The sequence below is a fragment of the Tamandua tetradactyla genome, chromosome 18 (genome assembly GCF_023851605.1).
Source record: "Tamandua tetradactyla isolate mTamTet1 chromosome 18, mTamTet1.pri, whole genome shotgun sequence".
NCBI classification, from domain to species: Eukaryota; Metazoa; Chordata; class Mammalia; order Pilosa; family Myrmecophagidae; genus Tamandua; species Tamandua tetradactyla.
In genome coordinates, this window is record NC_135344.1 from 69,779,714 (window position 1) to 69,788,733 (window position 9,020).

Below are 9,020 nucleotides of genomic sequence, written 5' to 3' on the forward strand. Positions count from 1 at the left end.
ACAGAGAGGACTCACTAGGGTCGCAGGGTTTGGTCCAGCTTTCCCCTCCCACTCCTAGATGGAATAAAGTCCTATATAGACAGACAGGATCAGTGAGATAAGAAGCAAGTATGTGTGCTGATAGTCTACATCACAATGAGTGAGAGAGGCATTAGTACTAAACAAGAAAAACAATGTGATTCAAAGAAAGTACAGTCAACTAATTACAGAGCTGGCTGGGCCCCCCCACACACACAAGTGAGAGGCTGGAGAATGGCAGCCCACAAACTGTATCTGGCCGGCTGACATGTTTTATTTACCCTAGCAGTATCCTAAAAAAAAAAAAAAAAAAAAAAAAAATTTGAGCTAGCATTTCTAAATAGGGACACTGCACATTAAAAAATATAGTTCAGATTTCCAGCTTGAGAATTTTTTTTAAATAACAGCCACCCACTTTAGACCATAAAATATTGTGGTCTGCCACAGTCACCACCACTCCCTACTGCCTGCACAGCACTGGTGGGATTTCCCTACTCTCACTGTCCCCTCATTAGGCCATGCAGTCCATGAAAGAGCAATCGTGCCTGTATTACTCACCCCCAAGCACACAGCACACAACTGATAGGGAGTAGATGCCCAGCAAAACATCTTATCCCCATTCAGATAAAAAAAAAAAAAAAAAAAAAAAAAAAAACAGGGAATAGTGCAATAATGACTAAATCTAATACTATGTTATTAAAATAATCTTAAAACCTATCAGAAATAGCTTATACGCCATAACACCATGTGTAAAAGTGCCTTACCGCCTGTCTGCCCTCTAGTTAAGCAGATTCTCTCCCTTGCTAGATTTGGTGACAAAGAAATGCAGGTCCTGCTGCTCTATCTCCACGTCCACCATCAGATACTTTTCCAAACAAATTTTTAATCAATTATTAATTGTGATGGTGACCATACTTTTATCATTTTGGATCCATCTTCGTGAGGGATGCGTCAACATTCCTCAAAATGTCTAGTCTCATTAAGAGAATTCCTAACAAGTGAGCTCAAATCAACAAAAATGAAGCAAGACTCAGCAGGTAACAATGAGCAAGGCCCTACTGAAGTGACTTGTCCCCAAAAGGCATACACAGACCAGCTGAGCAGAGCAGTGACCAGTGAGGGGTGGGCTCAAGGCAAAGGTTTCATTTCCCACTGCTGTTAGAGAAAATCATTTGAATTTGCAAAATTAAATAGGGATACATTCCTCTAAGGCACTATTCTAAAATAAAGGCAATGCAATATTTAAGCAGAAGATGATTTCCTTAGGTGTGTGAATGGAAGGTAGTCCTGTCTGCACTGCAGGGGTATTCCACTGTAAGCTGAAAAGCTAGGACTATAGAGAAGGGCATTCTGAATAAAGAGAACTAAGGACTTGTTCCTGCCCTTAATAGATATAAGATAAAACTAAATTGTAGAACAAAAATAGATATTATAAAACTGTTTTTATTTCGTTTTTTGTTTGTTTTTTATGTAAGCTGATAGATGACTCACAAAAGGTGGAGGTCAAAGGAAGACTTTGTGAGAACAGAGACTGAGAATCGGGGATGCGCAGTGAGAAGGAATTATACTGGGTCGTCCTGTCTCCCAGGTAGTTTTACTTTACTGTTTTGCTTTATTTTGCTTAAATATAATATCGGCATTTCTATTCCTTGTTGTAAGCTCCCTTTTGAAGTATGTGAACAGTTCACTGGCTTTCGTACACCTATATGGTTTTCTTCATTTGGCAGTATATCCCTATCATAAACTATACTCAAAGTATTTTTACCAGTGCTCCCAGCTGAAAGTGCTTTGTACACATCTCTATAACTAGAACAGAAAGGAGAACAGGACCAAGGGCTCACACCTCTTTCCAGACAAGTCCAGCGACATCTTTTCGGTTGGTGCTTCATCCTCTGTGGTTCCCGATGGCTGTGATACCCAACTTCCCATGGGCATGTCCCACCACTGGACATGGCGCACACCTCTGGACCTGCGCTTTTCTTTTAGCATGCGGTTATTCACCTACATCAAAGTCCTACATCAGAGTTCCTCCTTCCAGACTCCCCATTTTACGGCCCTTTTCAGTTTGCTGTTTTAAAAGCTGAACCCCACCTGCTCCGCCCCACCCAAGCCCCCCAACCCAGGCTCCCCTGCCAACCTCCCCATGTGAACAGCAGCAGCATCCTTTCTTAATTAAAAGAATCGACTAAAAGAATGAACACTTCTCTAGCGGTGATTTTCAATTTCTCTTTCAACTCTAGAGAAAGGAAGCCTCGACTAACGGGCTGGGGGTCTGGGGAGCAGGCATTCAGGAGGCTGGGGCTGGGGCTGGAGCTGGCCATCTTTCTGCTTCCTTGGTTAGGACGAGAGGCCAGGACCCTCCTACACAGCCTTCCCCACAGTGTCTCCAGGATCTTTCTTTCTCACTGAGAACCCCAGGTCTCTCTGCCTGCACGGCCTCTTCCATGCCTCTTCCATAAGCCAGCTGGTCCCGACTGAGCCCTTTCTCGCCCATACTGGGCTCCGCTCATGGATTTCTGCTGCATACGCACTTAGCACACGTCAGGTTCCACCCAGGCACTGCAGGGGTATTCCACTGTAAGCTGAAAAGCTAGGACTATAGAGAAGGGCATTCTGAATAAAGAGAACTAAGGACTTGTTCCTGCCCTTAATAGATATAAGATAAAACTAAATTGTAGAACAAAAATAGATATTATAAAACTGTTCTTATTTCGTTTTTTGTTTGTTTTTTATGTAAGCTGATAGATGAATCACAAAAGGTGGAGGTCAAAGGAAGAAACTTGTGAGAACAGAGACTGAGAATCGGGGATGCCCAGTGAGAAGGAATTATACTGGGTAGTGAAGAAGGAAGAGAAGTTTCCTACCTGGGAGGGACAGAGGAGAGCAGGTATGACCACACTGCCCATTCTGGGCACTGATAATAATGTCCTCTACTGCCCAAAGAAACCCCAATCACTCATCTTGGGGCATGATACCCCCTTCTTCCTCCTACACCCCCAAACTTTTCTTCCCTCTCTCAGCCAATCTATAAAACATTCATTCTTCAAGCCTCTGCAAAGCCCAGCTTTTCTTATCACACCAGCAAAGACCCCTTCTTGCCAAACCCTTTGACCACTGTCTGTCACACACTGCTGGGATTTTACTGTAGCCTGTTTCAGTCTCAAATCCAGTTTAGTACCTTGCCATTTTTCATTCCCAAGTGGTTTGGTTTGCAAGTCTTACCTCCTGAACACACTAAAAGCTCAAGCTTTACACCTACACGGTAGATAAATTACAGCAGGAATGATAATTTTAAAAAAACAACATAAAGGTGAATTTGAAGTGCAGTGTAAGACACAAATCACAGAGTACTGCAATGAGGTAACAGATGGGCACAGTTCACCGTTTCTTCTAATGAACTTAACAAATAAACTTTCTCCTCCTTACGGTGAGAATTAAGGCAGTCTCTTAACTCTGTTTCACCAGCCAACCGTTCCACTTAGAAAAGGAACTGACTGAATGCTCATCGTGAAGGAGACCCAGCTAATCGGCTCTAAACTACTGCCTGGCAAAGTGCTAACTAAATAATCCCACAGTCAAGTCCGCGTGAAATACAAAAACTCACAAACGCGCCTCACAACCTGAGCGTAATTAACAACTCATCTTCCTACTCAAAACCGTGACTCTAGCAGAACCCAAACCGCTTGGATGCTCCAAATACCCAACCCCTCTTCGACCCTTTCTCACATTTCTAGGGTACCAGGAAGAGTGACTGAAGTTTGCATCTCGCGAAAAGCTAAACACTTCAGTCTTTTTTAATTGCTCAAGCATTAAGACCGAGCTCCGGCCCCTCCCCACCACCACCTGTTTGCCATTTGAGCCTTTCGGGAGTGACCCCAGGACGCTTATATTTGCGCCGAGGACCCCACCCGGGCCTGCTGTGAGAATCTTCTAGAACGACTCCAGGAGCAGGACCCGGTCGGGGGCGCTGGGTCCGGCAGGGAGAAGGTGAGGCAAGGGGCGGGGGTCGCGAGCTGGTCCCCTGGTCTGGCACCCTCACAGCAGTCCCAGGCCTTTCTTCCCTCGGCATTGACACGCACAGTCCTTCTGCGCGGAGAAGAGGGTACCTGAGGTCAAGCGCGGTCTGGGAGCTTCCCACCAGGACCCCAAGGACTTAAGGACCTCACCCGAGCTCCGCACACCTCGCCCGGGCGCTCACCCCCGCCCCGAGGTCCCCGTTCCCGGAAATCAGGACACACGGCGAGGGTCGCGGTGGCGGTGTTGGGGGTGGGGCGGGATGAACTAGTTGGGACCCGTCGGGGGGTCTCCGCGGCCCCCGCCCCGGCGCGCCTCACACCTCGGGGCTCCGACCCGCGAGTCGGGCCGCGCCTGGAGGGAAGGAAGCGGGAAGAGAGGGGAGGTGTGGCCGAGCGTCCGCAGGGGGTTCCCTCCAGGCCCAGACGGCGGCCCTCGGCGTCGTCGGGGGACGGGCGGAGGCGGGGAGAAGACGGGACTTCGGCCCGAAGGGACCCAAGGGCCCGCCCTCCCACCCCCGGCCAGGGTCCCAGGCCCCACGTCCGGCCTCCTGTCCGTCCTTAGACGACCCCATCTCCTCATTCCTCGACCCTGCGCCCTCCCCGGCCGCCTGGTGGCGCTGGCTCTCAGGTCCCCCCGCCCCGAGCACCCCGCGGGTTCAGGGGCCACCGCGTCCCGCGTGGGGCGGCAAGTGGGCAGGGAGCGGAGCCCGGCGCGCCCGGCGACGAAAGAGAAAGAGAAAGAAGCTGCAAGGGAGGGAGGGGATTCATAACCGCCGCCGCCGGGAACTGCCCCTGTCGCCCCCGGGACCTGCGCGTCGCACCCCCCACCTCACCCCCCCCGGCTCGGCTCAACCGGCCCCGGCCCACGCGGTCCCACCGGGGCCCGGGCGGCGGCGTCCTGCTTACCGGAGCCCCGCGCCGTCCGCAGCACCCGGCTCTATCCCAGGCCCACGGGGCCAACGGAGCGCGGCGAGCCTGCTGCGGCACTCACCGCACGCGCCAGCCGGAGAGGGTCGGGGGGGGGGGGGGGGGGAGGACACCGAGAGGGAAGGGGGAGGGGCGGGACGGCGAGGGTGCCGGGAGCGGGGGTGGGGGTGGGGGGCGCGCGGAGCCACCCTCTCCCCCGCCCTGCCGACGCGCATGCTCCGCGCTCCCGCCGCCCCCATCCCGGCCGCACCTGACACGCGCCAGGTCGCCACTCCCCAGGGACCCGGTGGGCCGGGAGTCGGCCGAGTTTGGGGGGTTCAAGTTGCAGGGAGTTGGCCGCGTCTTTGTTTTTAAAAGGCCCCTTCTCCTCATCTGCTCCCTGGCAGGGATTCCCCCAAATTGGGCTGCTTGCTGCCCGACCACCCCCCACGGCGTCCCGGGGTGCTCACCCCCTGCTTCAGCCCGGCTCTCGGGGTTCGCCCTCCATACGCCTTCTCTCTTCTCTTGATCCCTGTCTTTCCTGCCGGCTTGTCCGATTTTGCAACCTCCTGTCTGGTGCCCTTTTCCCGCTCTTGACTTCGCTGCACACGCGTAGCCGGATACCGTTTCAAAATGAAAGAATACTCTCCTCAAGTGGCGAGAACAAATGTTTATTGACCCTGTTCTGGCTGCTTGGGCTGCGCAGAAAATAGAAGCTAAGGGGTCCTCGCCTTGGTGGTACTTAGTCTCCTAGCTAACCTTACCTTTAGCAAAGCATTGTCCCCGCTTTGGGGGCGAATTTATTAAATCCTTTATTTTGGTCTCTAACTAGAAGCTGAGAGTTGAAGACTGTTTTGCCACTTTTCAACGTAATTTTTCTTTCATGGGGGTTGTGCTGTATATGAACGAGTATGCAAATGATGGCTGGCGGGTGCAGATAAAATATTAGCTTGGTACTTTCAGCAAGAAATTGAATAATTCAACATGATTAACGTTCGTATCCAAAGTGATCCTTTTGGTTTGCTGTTTACTACTGTAAACCGTTTTGCTTTTCAGGCTTCCCTGGTCCTTTGGTAGAAACATGATTTAGTGGTGTTACTGAAGAGAGAAATATAAACTTCTTTACCAAAATAGTTTTTACATTAGGAAACACGATCGCAGAAATGTATAAATTAGTACACACACAAACTGTTCTTTGCTAAGATCAGTTAAGAGATTTTGAGCAAAGAGAGCAAGAAATGAAGGGAAACAGAAGGCAGCGTAAAGAGAGAAAAACATAAGTGGTGGACTTATTTTCACCCTATTTTAACATGCCTGTGCTGAGCCCTCACAAAATTGTGATGCATTCTTGTAACCACGGGCACACCTGAGGGGACCCCCTTTGGACACTGGCTCATCTGGCTGGGTGAAATTAGGACTCAGTCAATGACGAGAGGTCCCATCCCTGCTACCCACTGGAGCAGAGAGCATTTTTGGTGACGTACAAGGGCTTCCATTACTGCAGTGCAATCCAGTCATTTCCAGCGGTGTGTTATCATTAAAGACTCTAAACTCTTAATGATGTACACACTAATTGCTCCCAGCCCAGAAGGGACACCGGTTCCACCGACCCCTCAGAGAAACCAATGTTAATATTATACAAAACTAAAAACACCGGACTGAAATCTGAAATAGTGAATTTTCATCACCTTGTCTTCACTGTTTTTTGTTAAACAGAATTATTATTATAACATGTTTATTGAATATACTTGGCTTAAGTTTATGAAAGCAGAAACATCCTATTTTCCTTTAAATAAGAAAAATGATGCTCCAATCAAGCAGGTGACACAGGCAGAGAAGCTCATCCAGGGTTTCTTAAATGTAAATGCATGGGTGTGTTGTGCTGATAAGGACATATGATCATACTCAGAGAAGCTGACATCTGTTTTAAACTACTGTTATTCAAATCACATGGAAATGTAAGCAGGAATGCATTAATACACGTCTCAGAAAAAATTTTAAAAAGCTGTTTTAGTAAATCCCTTGTATTTGAACAGCTGCAGATTAAAATGAAATAGCCACATTGTGGGTTTTTAGAACTTTGTCAATGGTCCATCACGCACAAAGAGATTTAAAACACTGATGGTTACTAGCCACTTAATTTTTGTAATTCGATAGAACCTGACCAACTCTAAGTAGCCAGGTTGATGTTGACCAGATATGACACTGGTTTATTGTTGGGAGGCATGGTAAACCCCCGGAGGCATGGTAAAACAGAAGAACCTTTTTCTGAGGGTCATCAAAACACAGCAGAGTTTCAGCACTTCTGTATGTGCTTCCGTGAGGGATGAAATTAGTCCTTCCCCTCTGATAAGGAGACTGGCATTATGCAAGAAGTCTGCCCTTTTTATTTGTCTTTAACTTTGTTGCTAAACTTGTTTACTTTTTTCTGGCTAGGTGTTTTCGGTTTGTTTCTAATTAGGATTAAATTACTTCTTTAGTCTGAGATCCATAGCAGGATTGGCAGTTGATACAGATGGTTTGTAAGGGTCACGATTATTTCTAGAATATATTTTGGGCCCTTTGGTATAATGAAGGGGAAGTTATCTTAACAGGGTTCTATGCCTGCTGCACAAGCAAATTATCCATAATAGGTAAAATCCATCCATCATCATTTATCTTCACCAACTATTATCATCGCTTATTTTCATATCAATACCACTGTTAATAGTTATAGCCACACCAGTATTAGCAAAATATTTTTTCTGTTTCAATGGTGTTTTCGTAAATGGACTGCCCAATATTAAACTTCCTTTATGTGTACAGATATAAATAATTGCACAGGTTCCATTTAAATCTAAGTATTCTTTCAGAAAGCATTTGTGAAAATTGTATTGAACAATCTAAAAATAATTGTAAGTAGATGATACCAAAACTTCATAAACAAGATAAGGTATTCATTATGCTATTTTGAATAAAAGATTTAAAATCTGTATAGCAATCTATTTTTGCACTTGTACTTATTTCAGTGGCTCAAATAGCATAAAAATACCACCTCCAGGTATACAGCATTGAATATTTAAAATACAACTTATACAAAGTATTTTTGATGGTGCTTAGAGTCTTTGTAAATTGAACAAGGTAAAGATCCTCACATCAATAAGTAAACTTCACTGTCCACCACCACTCCTGCATAAACTAATGGGATTTGGAGAAGGCCATGAAAATGCCAGGAGGAAAGCTATCGATGATGATAGGCCAATCTCTTTAATCTTGGTTTGATAGGATTGCAGACACAACCAGGCTATCTCTAAAGCAAGTGATCTACAAAAAGAAAATTGGAAAATGCAACTAACGTTGCAAAGTGACAGCAGTAGGCAATTCATATTTTCTTGAATAGCAATGTGCCCAAAATAACTGAAGCTAGACACACATTATTTTAAAAATATAGAGAGCACATGCAAGGAATCAGGAAAGGTGGTGGCTATTCCCAGCTCTGCCACTGTCAGAAGAAACCAGCCGACTCCGCAGGATGTGTCTCCAGCCCAACACTTACTTTAAGACGCGCCAAGTTCAAGGTTGAGATCTGGTTCTCACATTGTGGGTCCAGAAGTTTGATTTTGTTAATGCCACCAGGAGTGACCGGGCAAAGGGAATCAGCCCACAGCAAAATTACGAAAAAAGAACACTTTTTCTGGTAAGCACATTCCCACCACTAGAGTCTACAAAGGAAACAAATTATGTTGAGAGGTTGCCAAGGGGCCTTGGAATCAGAACAAGGAGAGCTGGCTGTTCCAAATAGGCACAGAGGACAGTGGTACCACCCTTCTCAGAAGAGCAGTGCCAACAGCCGAGACACCCACAGGCTGTGACTGCTGCATGGGACAATAGGAATTCAGTGTTCCATCTCTTTGCATTCGATCTTTGGCCACCTGGATTGGATTTAGGTGCTTTAAAAAATTCTGTTAGGTATGTATTTACAAGCCATCTCTAGGAAAGGGCTATTTCTGCAGAATGATAAGCTCATTCATTTTTTTTTTTTCTTCCCCTTTCTTCCTTTGATTCTCTTGGAAAATGATTTTTCCTTAACTTTTTCTTGAC

The 9,020-nt window shown here is 46.8% G+C and overlaps 1 protein-coding gene and 1 long non-coding RNA gene across 20 annotated transcripts in view; one reads left to right on the top strand and one right to left on the bottom strand.

Moving 5' to 3' along the window:
* LOC143662308 (uncharacterized) overlaps positions 1-2,899 on the top strand; it is a 41,231-nt gene extending 38,332 nt beyond the window's left edge. The window contains exon 3 of the long non-coding RNA XR_013165278.1: positions 2,757-2,899. This is a non-coding gene — a long non-coding RNA (uncharacterized LOC143662308). The remainder of the gene's footprint in view (positions 1-2,756) is intronic.
* The window catches only part of L3MBTL4 (L3MBTL histone methyl-lysine binding protein 4), a 497,842-nt gene extending 489,347 nt beyond the window's left edge, over positions 1-8,495 (bottom strand). For 10 of the 19 annotated variants that reach the window (XR_013165276.1, XM_077135929.1, XM_077135928.1 and 7 more), the window contains exon 1: positions 4,941-5,045. The gene's annotated coding sequence lies outside the window, so the exon portion shown is untranslated. Of the gene's footprint in view, positions 1-1,861; positions 2,201-4,940; positions 5,046-5,410; positions 5,544-8,475 lie in introns of those variants that run through there. The other 9 variants (XM_077135925.1, XM_077135920.1, XM_077135924.1 and 6 more) reach the window with 5 other exon arrangements.
* Positions 8,496-9,020: the final 525 nt, after the last annotated feature.